Source organism: Copadichromis virginalis, linkage group LG14 (assembly GCF_057382275.1).
Source record: "Copadichromis virginalis isolate Kocher_CV1m ecotype Utaka linkage group LG14, C_Virginalis_male_GT1.1, whole genome shotgun sequence".
NCBI lineage: Eukaryota > Metazoa > Chordata > Actinopteri > Cichliformes > Cichlidae > Copadichromis > Copadichromis virginalis.
In genome coordinates, this window is record NC_140631.1 from 14,700,986 (window position 1) to 14,717,435 (window position 16,450).

At 41.8% G+C, this 16,450-nt stretch overlaps 1 protein-coding gene and 1 long non-coding RNA gene across 3 annotated transcripts in view; one reads left to right on the forward strand and one right to left on the reverse strand.

The window, feature by feature from the left end:
- The window catches only part of pde2a (phosphodiesterase 2A), a 176,835-nt gene that overhangs the window by 88,886 nt on the left and 71,499 nt on the right, over positions 1–16,450 (forward strand). The window lies entirely within an intron of this gene.
- On the reverse strand, positions 15,388–15,886 carry LOC146693686 (uncharacterized). The gene is made up of 3 exons (XR_014923860.1): positions 15,737–15,886; positions 15,518–15,662; positions 15,388–15,435 (listed from the first exon to the last, which is right to left on the reverse strand). It is a non-coding gene; the product is annotated as an uncharacterized LOC146693686 (long non-coding RNA).

Genomic DNA, 16,450 nt, shown 5'->3' on the forward strand with positions numbered 1-16,450 from the left:
GAAGAGAAAAATCTACAGGAAGTAACGTGGAAGATTGGGGGGGAAAGATTATTGTCAGCAATCCTTACACATGAGAAACATATAAATTCATCTGCAACACTATCAAAACTTCTTAATGAATATAGGCAAGCTGGGGCTTTAAGTAGATGAAGGTGGTAATTAGTTAGAGTGGACAAACGAGGGTAAAAAGACACAGCTGATCCATCTGCCACTAGTCTCCTTCTCCACCCTCCTATAGCTTGTGATAAAGACCCTGAGATACTCAAACTCCTCCACCTGGGGCAATGGGACGACAAAGGAAGAGGCAAGAGACCTCCAAAATAAAACAGGAATTTCAAGAAAACCAAACAACAAACCTCATAACGTGTAACCAAAAACTATAAGTTAAGTTTCAAAATACTGAAGAACCCACACCAAGAAGAAACAGTGACCGATAAATAAAGTAGGAACCAAAAAGAGAACGCTGGATAAATCTAACAGTCCACAACTCAAAACTCCAAGCGCCAATGCAGGTGCGTTTTGAAACAATAGCCACATTAAAACCAGGATGTACAGTTTCCCAGTAGAACATAGCATTGTACCTCACTGGTTTTATCGCTGTCTAGTGAGGATGTAAAGACAGCACCGAGTAGAGGGTTAGGAGGGCTGTCTGTTTTCAAATTCTTGCACTTTTCTTGTTTTTCTTTTGCCTTTTCTAGAAGCTTTATCAATCAAACAGTGTTCTTTTTTCCTGCCTTATCAAATTAAATCAAGAGCCTGTGAAGAGAGGCCCTGCTACAAATGTTAAATTACAAGTAAACATATTCCCATGCTCGACGTCAAGTCAACTTAGCATCAGAGATTAAACCACCTGCCACTGTCAGTGTTGCACTACACACTGACTGGACACTGCTCGAGAGCGATACAGCCGCTACATGCAAGAGGCTCGTCTTTGTTAGTCGATCATGTGTTGCATGTTCCTCTTCGTGTCGCGTGTTTGCGGAGATGTGTGTGTCCGTGTCCTGTGTGTGTGCAAGCTCACATATATGTGTATGAGCCATGCATGTTCTTCAGCAGCCCTTGCTGTGGGGGTGTCTGTTATTATTAGCACCTCTGTCGCCATGGAAACTATTTCAGTTACACTAATTGGCTTCATAACAAGAAGAGTGGGTACGTGTTGAACAGGCACAGTGATGGAGAGAAATCGAGGGAGAAATAAGAGAAAGAGCGAAGAGGGACGGAGTAAAAGTTAGAGGGCATGCGAAGAGTTTCCTGAGGTGAGGAGTGGAAATGCAGTTGGTGAAGAAGGATAGAAGCAAGCTAGAAACGCTCTTTTTTTTTTCTCTGGATTTTTTAGAAAATAGCACACATAATCCCATGAGGTATTGCATTCAGGCATCTGTTCTGCTACTGTTTTGTGGGATATGTATGTGTGTGATGTGTGTGCATCTGCCTTGAGAATGGGATGACACAGAAAAAAGGTGAAGCGAGGTTATTCTAAGGGTTCACTAAAGTGCGTGATTTAATGCCAGATGTTGAGGTCGTAAGAGCACTCATTACACACACACAGTCAAAATCGCTGGAGCCATCAGGGCTTGTTTTCTTTCTCTCAGAAGGTGTTTTACTGTGGATTCGTCAGTGAGAGCCTTCTAACCGGCTCCACCATCCAGATCAACAAAAAGCCTGCAGTTTATAGTTTTCTCTTCTTCCTGCTTCTGAGTAGCTTTCATATCTACACAAGCAATGAGAAAGCTCCCGCCACACCAAACAATATTTATTTGTCTGAATGAAAGATGCTGCAGGGGTGACATCTCGTAAACAAGGGAAGTGGACAAAACTGATCACTGCAGTCCTCTGTGACACAACGCGACCGTCTGACGCAAGTGTCCTTGAAAAAAATCGCATGTCGCTTTGCAGATTTTGTCACATCTCGTTTCAGGGCATCTTCCTCAGCTGGTGGGTGGGGTAGGGGGCGAGGGTGGAGGGGCGTTACAGTCATTTCAAGCTGGGTTTGAACAAAAGCAGCAGAATACGAGTAATTCAAAGTGACGTGCACTGCAAAATAGATGGAAGTAAACGGGCTGTAGGTTGACTCAAAATGACACCGGCATTCTCTTTTAACACTGGATGGCTGCGAGCTTGGCAGTGATTCTCCACCAGGCTGGTCCATGCATATTGGAGACACACAGATGGCCTCAGCACTGAATATGGATGAGAGATCTGACACCACAACTCAAACAGACAGCGTGGAAGAGAGGGAAAGAGGGGGAAAGGGGAGGAGGGGAGGAAGGAAACGGAGCTACAGGAGGGCAGATCAATAAAGTCTAACCTCAGGTGGCAATTATATATATCAGTAAATACATCTGCTCTTAATAACCTCACTCCATTTTCTCCTTCTCCTTATCCCTTTCTTTCCCCCTGACTCCTACTCAATCCCCAGTTTATCCCTCTGGCTATGGCTCGATGAATTATGAGGCACAAATGAGGTGTGTGTGTGCTTGTGTAAGTGTAACAGTGCAGTATATTGTGGCTGTGTTTGTGTATGAGTGGGTTGAAGGCCAAGAGAGAGAGCGAGGCGCAGCGCAACAGTCGCTGCCACAGCATCTGTCGGGCCGAGGGTGTGAAGGAATTCTCTAGCGATACGCAGAGGTTATAAAAAGACACACACCAACACACAACAACACTTTTTTTTTTATAAGTGGACAAATAAACAGTCTAGAAAAAAGAGAAAAAAAGCAAAATGAAACACACACATGCAGGGAGGGCAGAACACATGAACACAAATATATACCGACTCCTCGCATGTAAGCGTGCACTGTGACAGTGCCCGGAGCATTGCAGACAACGCTATATTCATGTGCACTTGTGTAACCTACATTTTGTAAAAGTATATTCACACTGCATACTGAATGTCCCTCTAAATGAATCCAAGTGTCCCTGTGCGGGTATTTGTTTTGCTAGGGCTAATTGAGGTCTTTAGCAGCAGTGGACTCTGCCAGTCTGGCGAGGGAGGTCCAGCAATCCTCCCCCTTTTTGCCACATTAAGTCAGATCTGTTCTCAGCGGCAGAGGGAGGACGGCAAAGCGAGAAGATGGAGAGACAGATGGCAAATAGGAAGAAAAGAGAATGGGAGGAGGAGAGGAAGCGAAGCGAAGAAAACATAAATGCGGAGCTACGTTTTGATAGACAAAAAGAAGCAGCAACAGAAGTGATTTTAAAACCTCTCGAAGTTACATTACCGAGGTTTTTCATATTACAGAGATGTCATAATCAAAGTAATGAGCTGTGGAAATGTGGATGTACTTTAAAGTTCTGATTTATCGGAAACATTTCCCTTTGAATGATCAAACAGTTGAATCAGGTAAAATAAGAAAATCCATTATCCTTTACTGATTTCTCCTTGTAAAGTTTATCTGCAGTTAATACAAAGAAGTGACGCAAATAAGACAAAAGAGATGTGGCTTGTGCAAAGTGAACTGCAAGTCCCTCGAATGATGTTTTATATCCAGTGTATCGTGTTTGTGAATATAAATGCCTGCCTGTAAAGGAACATCAAGGTGGTCTTTGGCATTTTATGTCACGAAGTGCAAAGACAACATGCGATTTACGTTCTTCAAAGCTTAAAAGACTGGTTCTTCTCTTTTTAGTGAACTTTGCTCTAAGCAGATGATACTGGCATGTCTCCAACAAATGTCCCATAAACTTTAGAAGCTTGACTTATGATATTTTATGAATAGACATCAGAAAAAGTGTTTTTTGTTCACATACAGTTCACCAACAAGCCAAGTGAAAAACATTTATGGATTAGTCACATTTCAGCTGACGAACCTTTGTCCATGCCATTCATGTGACTTTTACTTTCACCTCTTCCAAATTTTTGCACACGTACGCGACCTTAGTGACAGCACCACTGCCTGTTATCATGAAATAGAAATTCCCCAGATTTCAATTTAACTGAGCGGGCTTGGGATACACCAGGAAAAAAAGACCCAATCCTAACCCAAGGGGTCTGCTGCCAACCAAGGGGAAACCTCCAGAGCTGAAAAATGAAGCCAATGTGGAAGTAACTGCTGGTCCTCTGGGTGCCACTTGAGGATGGCTCCAAAAGCAAATCAGTCCCCCTGGACTCCCCTGGACGTGTGAAAATGTCCACCTTCGCAGCATTAAAAAGCATTTTTACAGCCTGGTAAAAAACAGTTTCCCACCTAACGACAATTTTGAATAGGTTGATTTTTTTTATAGCTCATCCACCTGGATTATTGAGTTATGGGCGTGGCAGGTGTTTACACAAACAGACAGTCACTGCCGACTTTTAGTCATTTAACTGGACCTCTTCATTGTGTGCCTGCTGTCAGGGCCTTTTGGAGCCTTTTTTAATAGAATAACTGACTCAGAATTATAGATTGCTGAAGTTTGTGCTTCAGTTTTAGTGAGTGAAATGTTAGTATTTTGTTAGTCGCAGCGCTAATGAGCTCAAATTTTTATCTGTGGATTGCTCTCACACCCATTTATGGATTCACCTTGCTAATCACGTTTGCTATAGCGTTAGCTAATTATCACTTCCTTATAAGGCAACTTCTGACTCCAAGAAAACGACACAGCTGCAGCCAACATACCAAAATATTTTGCAATTTAACATTGTGTCTTATTGGTATTCATCATCCCTACATGTATACTCATAACCTACATCAAATTAAAATAATTAAAGTAATAAATCAAATTCTGGCAAGCAAGGCAAAAAAAATGCCCCATAGCTCTACTTGCTACTTGCTCTACTAGATATGTTGGTTGTTTAGTTTCTTTAGATTATTCATCTGCCATAGGCAGGTGTTAACGCACCTTCAGTTAATGAGTAATTAAATCTGATTGGCAGGTTAATGCATATTACTGTTCAATTAGTTATTATTTCATGTGCTGCAGCCTGATGTTGTTTCCAGTGACAGCATGGAGATACTTGCTCAGTAATAAGAAAATAATGGCATCCCACACCTGCTTACACCTTCAACGCATCCCTTATTTTCTTTCATCCCTGTGACGCGTTCGTGGAGCAGATGTAAAAAGTTGTGGTCACGGCACTATCTAGCACTGCACAGGAGCATAAATTGCCTGTTTTATTTTAAGTGGCAGGTAGTTTTTAAAAGCAGCTTTTAAAATAACTCAGACAATATCAACAAAAACTGTTTTCTGTGCAGTTTCTCACAAAATGGGTCTGTGAGCTAAATATACACTTACTGTAAAACAAAATCTCAGTGTGCGACACTGAGAGAAGGTGAATGAAGTAAGAATGAGGGAAGGGGAGGAAAGTGAGAGGTTACTTTAAAAAGTATACTAAAAAATGCTCAAAATGCTACTTTGACCAATTTAATTAGGTACATTTTCTATGTAATTTTGTTACATAAATACAGTGTAAAATGTTGAAGAGTTGAGTTTATAGAGTTTTTAATCAAATGCTAATTAGTACACAATGTGCTGATCTGAGGATTTATGGTTTTGGTGAAACGTCTTGTAAGACAAATTGAAGTATACTAATTTTGTTGCAGTTTAGTGCAGGCTAAACTGGTTAGTTTGCAGTACTTTGATGAAGTTTACAAAAATTAACTATGTGGACTGGTGCAGGGCAAACCATGGTGTTCATGGTCAATGTGAGGTCACATCAAGGGTAGCAGACGTCAAATTGAATTTAGGCTGATTAGATTCAGTGGAAATCAGCCGTATAACTCACGTAACATCTGCTTGTGTCTTTTTTTCATTAATCTGTCTAAACCCATGTCTTCTCACAGTATGAGATCTTCCAGTCAAAGGCTGTTAATGGTCCCACAAACTTATTTTAAGACCAGAGGGGATAAATTGTTTAGAGCTTTGGTCCCCCGATTGTGGAATGCCTTGCCTCCATCTTTGCGCTGTCTTGACTCTTTTGATTCTTTCAAGAAGCATCTGGCTTCCCCCACCTGCTAAATCCCACTTTCACCCCTGATGGTAGGCTTTTTGTTTTAGTAGAAAAGCAAAGATATTCTAAATAAATACGTGAAACTCTAATAAGTACTTTGTCCTGTTCATGTGTGAACAAGTCAGCATGAAAACCACCAGGATCCTGTAACTGAAGCAGTTAATTTCCTTATCTCCCACTGTGACATGTCACATCTCTTCTGTGAAAAGGCCTATTATCTCATTCTTAGCTTGGCTACACCTTATATTAACCCAGGTCTGACTCTTCATATCAACCCAGGTTCTTGTTACAGTTTTTTCATACTCAAATTTGTATTTTGACTCACTTCAAGTTACATTTTTGCTCAACATGTTGCCCCCTGCCCCCAAATAGAAGTCATGTAATTGCACCTCTGAAGGTTTTATTAAGGAATTTTCACAGGTGCTGACCGACAGGTACCTGAAAGGTGTAAAAAGCAATCCAAAAACTTGTAGCTGCAAGCATGCTGGTCCATTAAACTTGTAACTAATGGACCATGGCATGCAAACATGACTGTGATTCTGAAGTTTCTCTTTCCTCTTGTGCTTGAATACCAGCTTTGCTTTCCCTTTTCTTCCTGTGTTGTTTTCCCCTTTTCTGTCTCTTACAAACCAAGGCAAGCATAAAATGGCACTCCTCGGGGAGCAGCTTGTAATGTCTGTCTGCAAGATTGAAACAGGCAAAGTTTCACCTCCGGCTTTGCTCCCCCGTGACTCCTCATGTCAGAACTATTGGGCCTCGATTACTTTTTCCTGTATCTTCCATCTTTATCAGCAGCAGGGAGATGAAGCACTCGGTGATATATTTCTAAGTCTGGGTCCAGGGGAGATAACTTGTATCCCCCAAACTCCCAATCTGACAGATCAGGCATGTCGCGTTGGTGTTTGTCTTGATGCATGGTCACGGGGGTGCAATAGGCACGAAACCGGTGGCTCAATAAAGCAACTCGATGATCTAAGTAGCAGCGTCTTTTTGTCGCTTCACTCTTTGTTTGGAGTGCTTGAAAACAATCTCAGATCTTGTAATGTCTCTAAGAGGGTTTTTACCTGCTTTGCTGTGACAGTTTGCTTTGTTTGCTCCATTTGTTTTGTCCTTTTTCTTTTTTCCTCAAGTAGTATAAAATCGCACAAGATTCGTTAGCTTTGTGTCTGTCAGCCCAGAGATGCAAATTTCTGTGGTATTTAACTCTTCTTCAACAAAACTTTCATTCAATAAACAACAAAAATAAAAACTCCTGGAGATTTGGCCGCACTGAGGCCGTTTATGTCCAGTGTCAGTGCATGATGGCCAATCTGATGCTTATGCTGCTACTAAAGAGCAACGTTGGTACTACAGGTCATCTGCTAATCAGAGGGTTGAGGATTTGATCCCTGACTACTGACTACTTTGGTTGTTTGCATGCCCAAGAATCCTTGGGGAAGATACTTAAGCCCAGGTTGCTCTCTGGTGCATCCATCGTAGTGTTAGATAGAAAGCACTTAGGCATAGAAAACAAGTGCTTGTATGGGTGAATGAGGCAAGGTATATAAAGTGCTTTGAGCTATATAAGAACCAGTCCATTTACCATTGCCATCACTGGGCATGTATTAAATGATCACCTCTGTGCAGAACTGTCTAACCTTAAAGTTTAGCATTTTGCTGCCAAACAATGTGTGCATCTTTTAAATTAAGGGCATGTCTAGTATATGCGTAAGTATTCACACAGTCACACACACTGGTTCAAGTACGTGTAAGACTCTACTGCAGGAATAATTGCACACCTTAGAAGTAGTCGCAGCTATAGGAATGAAATAAGGAGACAATGAGGTGAGTTGAAAAAGAAGAAATGGAGAGCGGAAGACTGAGGAGAGGAAAAGGGAGTAAAGGTGCGGCACAGTAGGTGGGAAAGTGAAAAGAAAGGGTAATGTTCCCACACGTTGGCTTTCTGCTCAGTCAGCGAAGCATCGAGATGAGACAGAGGTCTCAAAAGAAATAGAGAGCCACTTGTACGCGAAGAGAAATAAGGAAATGCAACAAGAAAGACGAGCAATAGATGACAAATGCAGAGGGAAGGAGAGAGAAGTGTTGCATGAGTGGGAAAGGAAAAAAAAAAGATGACTGCTGATGCTTCGTATATTGGATAAAATATCTGCTCCATCCAAAGCTGTGACGCATGTTACTTAGATGAAGTGCTCGTGTGGGAGGTGAGGGAATAGAGAGACATGAAGGGGGTCACTGTTACACAACTGCTTACTTTTATGCTTTCGCTGTGGTTTTGACTGGCACAGGCTCCATTAGAGCACAGATGTGCCAGCGATTCACCTACCAAAGTGTTTCTGTGATTTAATGAAGACAGCGTACCTGCGAGCTGAGCGGTGCCACGGAAAACAGCTTTTCTGGTTGCCCAACGAGAAAAACAAAAAGCAAACAGAAACGTTGGGTTTGTCAAATTTCCTTCCACTTCGTTGCATGTTTGTAGTTGCACGTGCTCAATCACCTCGGTCTTTGCCAGGAGGATTAGCCAACATTTAATTTGCTTGAAAGCAAGAAAGAAAGATAAGAGAAAAGAAAGAAAGAAATACAGAAAGAAGGTGTACGGTAAGCCTGCACAAATACATTAGCTCTGCACTTGTTTCAACAATCAAATGAAAACCGCATAGAGATTGTAATTACACTTACTCCTGTCTTCCTTCTTCCTCTTTCTTCCTCTCTCCTTCTTCCTCGCCCTCTGTCTCTTTCAAAGCTTTAATTATTTATGATTTAATCATAGGCAGCGCTAACAGACGCCACAGCTGCCGCCTGTCACACACACACACACACACACTCACACACACCAGTGCATGGAGTAGTGAGAACATGACTAATGACACTGTGTCAGGTTGCTCTTAAATTGTCCCTATTTTCCAGTGGCGATACCTTCATCATGCAAACTCAATAAACAACTGATATGATAGCGATTTCTCCTCAGCTTGACACGTGAATTTATGTGTATATTCAGCATTCATTGGCTTGTGTAGCTTTTATTGTTTTGTTATATACGGCATAACATTATGCACACCTGCTTAATATTGTGTTGGGCTCCCTTTTGTGGTATCTGGAATCAAGATGTTAGCAACAGATCCTTTACGTCCTTAGGTTAGGAGGTGGGGACTCCATGGATCTGACCTGTTTGTTTGAATTGAGATCTGGAGGATTTGGAGGTCAAGTCAGCACCTCAAACTCATGGTTGTGCTCATCAAACCATTCCTGAACCATTTTTTCTTTGTGGATCAGACCAGCCCACCATGGCTCCGGGGTCCAGTTGTGATGCCCAAGTGCCTATTGTTGCTGGTGGACAGGGTCAGCATGAGCACCCTGACTGATCTGAGCCTACGCCTATTTGCAACAAACTGCAATCCACTATGTATTCTGACCCCTGGCATTAACCTTTTTTTGGCAATTTGCTCCCTAATATATCCTACCCACTAACAGGTGTCGTGATTATTGATTAAACCTGAGATGAAGACTATGTAATGTGGTTAAGTGTTGGTGTGGGTGAATCTAAGGGTACAGGTGTGTATAGTATAGGTGAATGCATGCATAGATGTATAATTGCAGATATTTGTTGTATGCATGCATATCACTGTGTAGCTATGAATGCTTTTGTATACGTATATGGCTTATTGGCTTATTGGAAGGTCATGTGAGAGTAAGATGAATATTGCCATTATCTATCTATCTATCTATCTATCTATCTATCTATCTATCTATCTATCTATCTATCTATCTATCTATCTATCTATCTATCTATCTATCTATCTATCTATCTATCTATCTATCTATCTATCTATCTATCTATCTATCTATCTATCTATCTATCTATCTATCTATCTATCTATCATTAATGCTTTGTTATAGATTTCCTCCAATCCAAATAAGAAAAATGTCACCGACACTACCCAGACAGCTCAGAGTAATCGTTAGAGGATTAAAATTGCCTGGATCTAGCATCTTAACTTTCCAATTATCAGTCTCAGTCCCTGTAACCAAGAAACCGTCTCAAACTGTTTCAAGCTGTAAGCAAAACAGGAAGTTGGTGAGACTGATTCATTTAATGCACATTTTATGCATCGAAGACTTGAAGTGAAAGCAGAAATTGAAATTGCCTTTCGGGCAATCATTATTTTGTGACGCAGGGTGCACAACTTCCTTTCCACCTTGCTTCTCTCACTCACTGGTTGCAGTGTAGGAAACTGTACTTACTGCACATCTATTGCTGCCTTTTTCTTCACGGCGTCCTCTACAGCATACCGATATATTAACTTTGTAGTAATACAGAGCTAACTGCAGGTTAAATTGTTTACAAAGTCTGCATCTTTCCTGTTTGGTATTCAGTTAAGGTAGTAAGGGAGGAGAAATGGGAACAGAGGAGAGGTTATACCGCTCCCTCCAGGATTAGATTGACTGTTTAATTCAAGTCATCGAACTTAAAGTCAAAGACAGAGACAGAGAAAAAGGTCGGGGTTATGTACAGAGGACAGACAAAAAAAAGGACAATAGAGGAGGTGATGTATTGTTACTGCTGAATGTCATGTTGTCACATGCCCATTTCTCTCTGCGTGCTTCTGTTTTATCCAATTAGAATAAAATAGACCTACATGATGCAGCTGTATATACGAAGGGCTGCTCCGTATTATTGACTGGTTGGTAAAAGTGGTTTTAGAGGCTAAAACAACAACGTCTTCAGTAGTTTCAGCTCAGTGAGGAAAATTATGCAGAAAAGCTGGACACATTTTGCAGGACACGCTGGAAGAAACACTGAACCTTCCAGATTTGACTCTTAGCTGGGGAAACCTGTCTGTATGACAAAAAAGAAAATGACCTTTCCTAATAAGACACCACTGATACTGCCTGCTCAAAGACACACACACACACACACGCACACACACACACACACACACACACAGAGAGTCCAGTTTCCATCTCTTTAGAGGACATTACATTGACTGGAGACTCAGCCTTACCATTACTGCTACTCGACTAACCTTTAAAATGATTTACATTACAGGGAGACTTGACTTTTGTCCCTGAAACGGATGCACGTGCATCTGTGCAATCACTTTTATTTCATCACAGCGTGAGCAACACGTGCACACTAACAGCGAAAACTCTTTGCATTTAGTCATAGCTCTCTGCATGGCTTTATCTGAGGCAACACGTATGTGTTCGTGCGTGTGTGAGCGAGTATATTTAGACATGTCGAAATGCCTGCACAGGCAATCCAGTTCTGTGTTACCATGGAAATGACAGAGCCAAATTATCAGTTAGCGCTCGAAAAGAGGGATAAGTGATGCAGAGCACTGGTGTGTGTGTGTGTGTGTGTGAGAGAGAGAGAGAGAGAGAGAGAGAGATACAGTGGGTATTAATTTGAATGTGTGGATCCGTCAAAGACAAAGATGAGCCATTTGATCTCATCCATTGTCTTAACATTATTGACCCTCTTCTACCTGCCAATCTTTCTCCTCTTCATCTCCTGTGAGACGTCACTTCGTCTCCTCAGCTGTGCTTTCTGTTATCTCTGCAAGTCTCACTCTGTAGCACACCATGATGTGCCCTCGCTGGGTGATCCTGGTGAGATTCAGCTGTTTTGGGAAGAAACGTAAAAAGACGGATGATGAGGTTTTGCTTAGGTTCATTTAACTGCTTTTGGGGGGCCATGTTCTCTACAGAAGAAGTTAAATGAACCCAAAAGTTTGGAGAAAAAGAGGATTTCTAAACATCGTACAACAGCTGTATGTCTGTTAGAAGAGTTTGGATGAGGGATTGTGGGAAAATAACACCAAAAGTTTTCTTGAGATGATAAATAAATCGGTATAACTGCAACTAACTACAAATATCTATTCCCACCTAAACGCATGGAAATTGTAACTACTACATCAATAGTTTATGTGAGCAGATACTGTTTTACAAATAGTCCTTTGATCATAATGTCAATGACATTACACTGTGACTTTTAGCAGACACACTGGTACTGTTTCCATAGGAATTAAGAGGGTCAGCAACAGCCAGGTGCTGCTAATCAAATGCAACTGATTTACTGATCATCGCCAAGTGTGAGCACCTCTAAAAAAAGCAGATGTTTTCAGAGTTTGCACGTTTGGAGCAATCAGATGTGTTTTATGCCACAATCTTCCAGGTGGACGTCTCACCAAATTGACCCCAAGGTCAGAAAAAATGCAAACAGCCCGAAGAGTCACATTTCGAAGCCATTTTTTCTTTAAAAAGTACAAAGAAAGCACTGCTTACGTTTGCAGAGTTGTATCTGAACAACTGTTATGTTTATGGACATAATGCGGAGCATATCAGCACAAACACCTTATACCAACTGTTAAGTACGGTGGTGGAGGAATGATGATTTAGGCTTATTCTGTGGCCACAAGAACTGGGCATCTTGCTGCCATTGAGTCGACCATGAACTCCTCTGTATTCTAGAGTCAAATGTGCAGAGCTAGGCCTGTCCAGGAGCTAGGACACTGATCCCAAGCACAGCAGCAGCAAATCTACAAGATGATGGCTGATAAAGCAAAGAATGAAGGTGCTGCAATGGCCCAGTAAAAGTTTATGCACAGCTTAAGACAGTTGTGCATAAATGAATACCCACAAACCTTGATGAACTGAAGCAAGTTTGTAAAGAGTGGGTCAAAATACCTCCAAAAACAAGCGAGAGGCTGATAGTGATATAGAAAACAATTAATTTACTGTTAAAGGTGGATGTACAAGCTACTGAATCATGGAGCGCGCTTAGTTTTTCACACAGCTGTATAAGCAGGGCGACATTAGGAGAAATAAACAGAAGAGCAATAATCAGCTGCTTCCATAGTGAATCACACACACTGAGAATGCTAACTCCACTTTCTTGGACAGCAGGTTTTGATGGTGAACTTGAAACTAATTTCTTCTCTGACTAGAGTGAAGCTGCAGTGAATCAAGACTATCATAACCAGCTTGGGTCCACAACAGGAGAGCTGGAGAATGTGCAACTCTGTAAATAGCCAGAGAGCCAGCAGAGAAGCAGAAGACTGCAAATGCCCAGACAGTTGGTTTGCTGCTACTAGACTTTCAAAGGAGTGTCACAGCAAAGAGATTGCTCAATATATGTCAAAATATGTTTGCAAATGTACAAGAATGGGCATTAATAGTATATCAGGGCGCCCCACCAAAGTCAAAGTGTGGGAAACACTAATTTTGAACAGCTGAAGTTTGATTACTTGGCTGACACCTTTCAGATAACTCTTCCTGTTTTCCTATCACATATCAGACTTTCAAGAAACATAAAAAACAAGCCTAAATCTAGGTTTACACGAGTGAGTAAGCAGCTCGACAAAAAGCGGGCATCGGTTTTGTGGGAAATTACAATGTAATTATTTAGTCAGATTCTTAATAGTCCTCCAACCTCGGGGTATATTGTTCACTGTTCCGTAATGATACATGCTGACACTGATCAAAGTGAAAGTAAAACTGCAGCCCACAGTAAATTGTGGGGACACGATCAGCACAATCCTCTTCAAACAAAGGGCATGTAGGCGTAAAAATACGCCTGCAGTAGACATAAGCTCCGCCCAACAACAGGAAGATAATGACTGGTTTAAATGGGCAAAGCAGATTTGTGAGAGGAAACAGGAAAAGTGCTATTCTGCATTGGTTAGTATTGCCAGTTTTTCTGTGTACATTCACAGTGCTAAAGGTCAGTTTATATCTATAAATGCTTTTACCTGTGGACTGGAATAGAGAAACTGAAAGAAAGATACTGTAAGTGCAAGGCAGAGGAAGGTCAGGAAGCAGAGATACATCAATGAGCTGTGTACTTTCCTTGAAGGAGGCCTTGGGGAGTGTGAAAGTGCTCAGTCTTTGTGTATATACTGTAGGAGCGCGCAACAGAGGTTTTGGGGAACGGCAAAGATGTGTTATTGCCACAGGGAATGCAGAGAAGAACAAGCAGTGAGTCCAGGGCTGATATCCTAAGATCATTTGAAACAGCAGTCCAAGCTGGTGCAGTGCTAGCGACTACACAAACATGTGTGCAAACTGAAAAGAGAGCTATTATTCTCTACATCCCATCCTCTCATTTTTCATTTAATTTCACTTCATCTGTGTGTTTTCCCGTGTCTATCAGTGTGAGTGGCAGTGAGTGGGCACATAAGAGTGCGAGAGAGGGATGAAGGAGGGGAGGAGCACAGAGAGACAAGACCGCATCGGCGCTGTTTGCAGTAGCTGAGAGATGTTCATGGACAATGCAGAAAAGTTCAGATGTAGCACCTACACATCTGCGCGAGACTCACACGCAGAGATTAGATTTATTTCATTATCTGATAGGGAGATAAAGCAGAAATGCCACATCCAGAAATGATACGCTTGTTACGGTAGCTAATGGAGGATGTTCTGCTTCTGCTTAATCCAATAAAAACACATTCTCCCATTTTATCTCAGTTTTTGTGCATAACATATGTTGACTAACCCATGTGTGCCTAAAATTGTGTCAGTTCAGTAATGAAGGCTTGTTCAACTGAAACCTGATTTCAAACCAGCTTTAAAAGCAACACTGAACTCACTGGAGTCCCGAGATGTTTGGTTCATGAGGGAATGATGCCTTAGTGGTTAGAGGGCATGTCACAAATACCTCAAAAAGGTAGGGGCAGTGGTTAGCACTGTTGCCTCACAGCAAGACGGTCCTGAGTTCGACTAGCCTTTCTGTGTGGAGGTTTCGTGGCTTCATCCCAAAGTCCAAAGACATGCAATTAGTGGGGTTAGGTTAATTTATTATTCTAAGCTAGGTGTGAACGGTTGTCTCTATGTGCTAGCCTGCGTCAAACTGGCAGAGCATAACCCTGCCTCTCGCCTGTAGGTATAGATATAGATATATAACATTTAGACACTGAGTGTTTCATGTTGATGAAAGGCAGTCCCAAAAACATGAAATATCACTATTGTTGGTTTTAAAGAATCTCCCTTAGCTGGATTTGAACAAATTTTTTTTTTTACTTAACATTTTTATTTATTTATTTCAACAAAATATTGTGCACTCAAATAAAACCTTTTTTAATTAATTTTAAAAAATTGGTTCCACACAAGTTTGTTGAATAGGTTTGTTGAGAAAATGACTGCACTTGACTCTAAAATGTTGAACCGCCTTAACAAAAAGCTATTGAGTTAACGTGACAAAGCACAGTATTTCACTGAAATGACTCAAATTAAAGGAAACTGTTTCTTAAGGCTTGTAGGTAAAATCCAGAAGAAGACAATGTCAACGTGCTTTGTATCCTTCAGCTGGATGGCCTTTGTTGACTTTTTTAACAAAGCAGTGTCATGCGCCGTGGTGCGCGGGCACGAAAGGATCCAGGCGCAGACTCCGAGCTAACAAAAAGACACTTTATTAAAACAACGAAAGGCGACCCGGGGAAAGTAGAGAGCAAAACAGAAAATAAAAATCCGGGGAAACAATGACACGAGGAAGCCGGGATCGGGACGGCGGGGGGCTGCAATAGAAAGGGGAGATGATTACTAGGGAGCCAGGAAGCGGGGAGAACATATCAGGACTGAGTTAGAGTAGGGGCTTACGATAGAACGGAACCGTGGGAGCTCGGGAGGGAAGTGTGGCAGTCCGTGGGGGCAGGAAGTCCGTGGAATGGCGAGTGGGCCAGGTGAGCGCCGCGAGATCCAGTTGAGCCGGAGGACAGGCAGGTAGCAGACGCCGAGTAGAAATCTGGACAGAAGTAGGCAGGTTAAACAAAGTTCCAAGCAGAAGAGAATGCACACTTTTCGTGGAAGTCTGGTTACCACTGTGGGGATGACTACGGACTGGCGTGGAGCATCCGTCAGCGCCGGATTAAGTGGATCTCCGTGTAATCACCGGGATGGAGAGCAGGTGTGCTAGTGATGGCCCAGCCCGGGGGTGTGGCTACCCGAGCATCACGCATTCCACAGACCATGACAAGCAGAGCTTTTTTAAAGAAACTTTTTATCCTGTAGAAACATTAAATTGCCTTGAGGTGGTATCTATACTCACAAACTCATACAATTGCTTCTTATACTTTGGAGCTAACCGGCCACAATATCATACAGGTACAAACCACAGCTTCATACTGTGTACAGAGAGGGACATGTTTAAGGTACCTGGACAAAAACGTTACTGTGCCACACATGATGACACAGTGTACATGTGGATATTTAAAAACCAGGTACTTTTTAATACAAGTCTTTTTTACTTGGAGCGGACGCTACGTTGCGACCTGAACACCATTTCATAACTAAATAAGTTGTCAATCACATGCATTAACTTAAATATAGAAAATTTCCTGGTTTCTAATAGGAGGTGGAAATAACAGTTCTCCTGCAGCTGCCTTTCTCATATCCACTCTGCAATTTTGCAGTCAGACCACAACCATTTTTAGACAGGACCTTTTTCAAATTTATGGTAGTGGACGACCAGGGAGATGTTGCAAATGTTATTAGATTTTTGCATCATGTTGATAAAGCACCATAACTTGACAG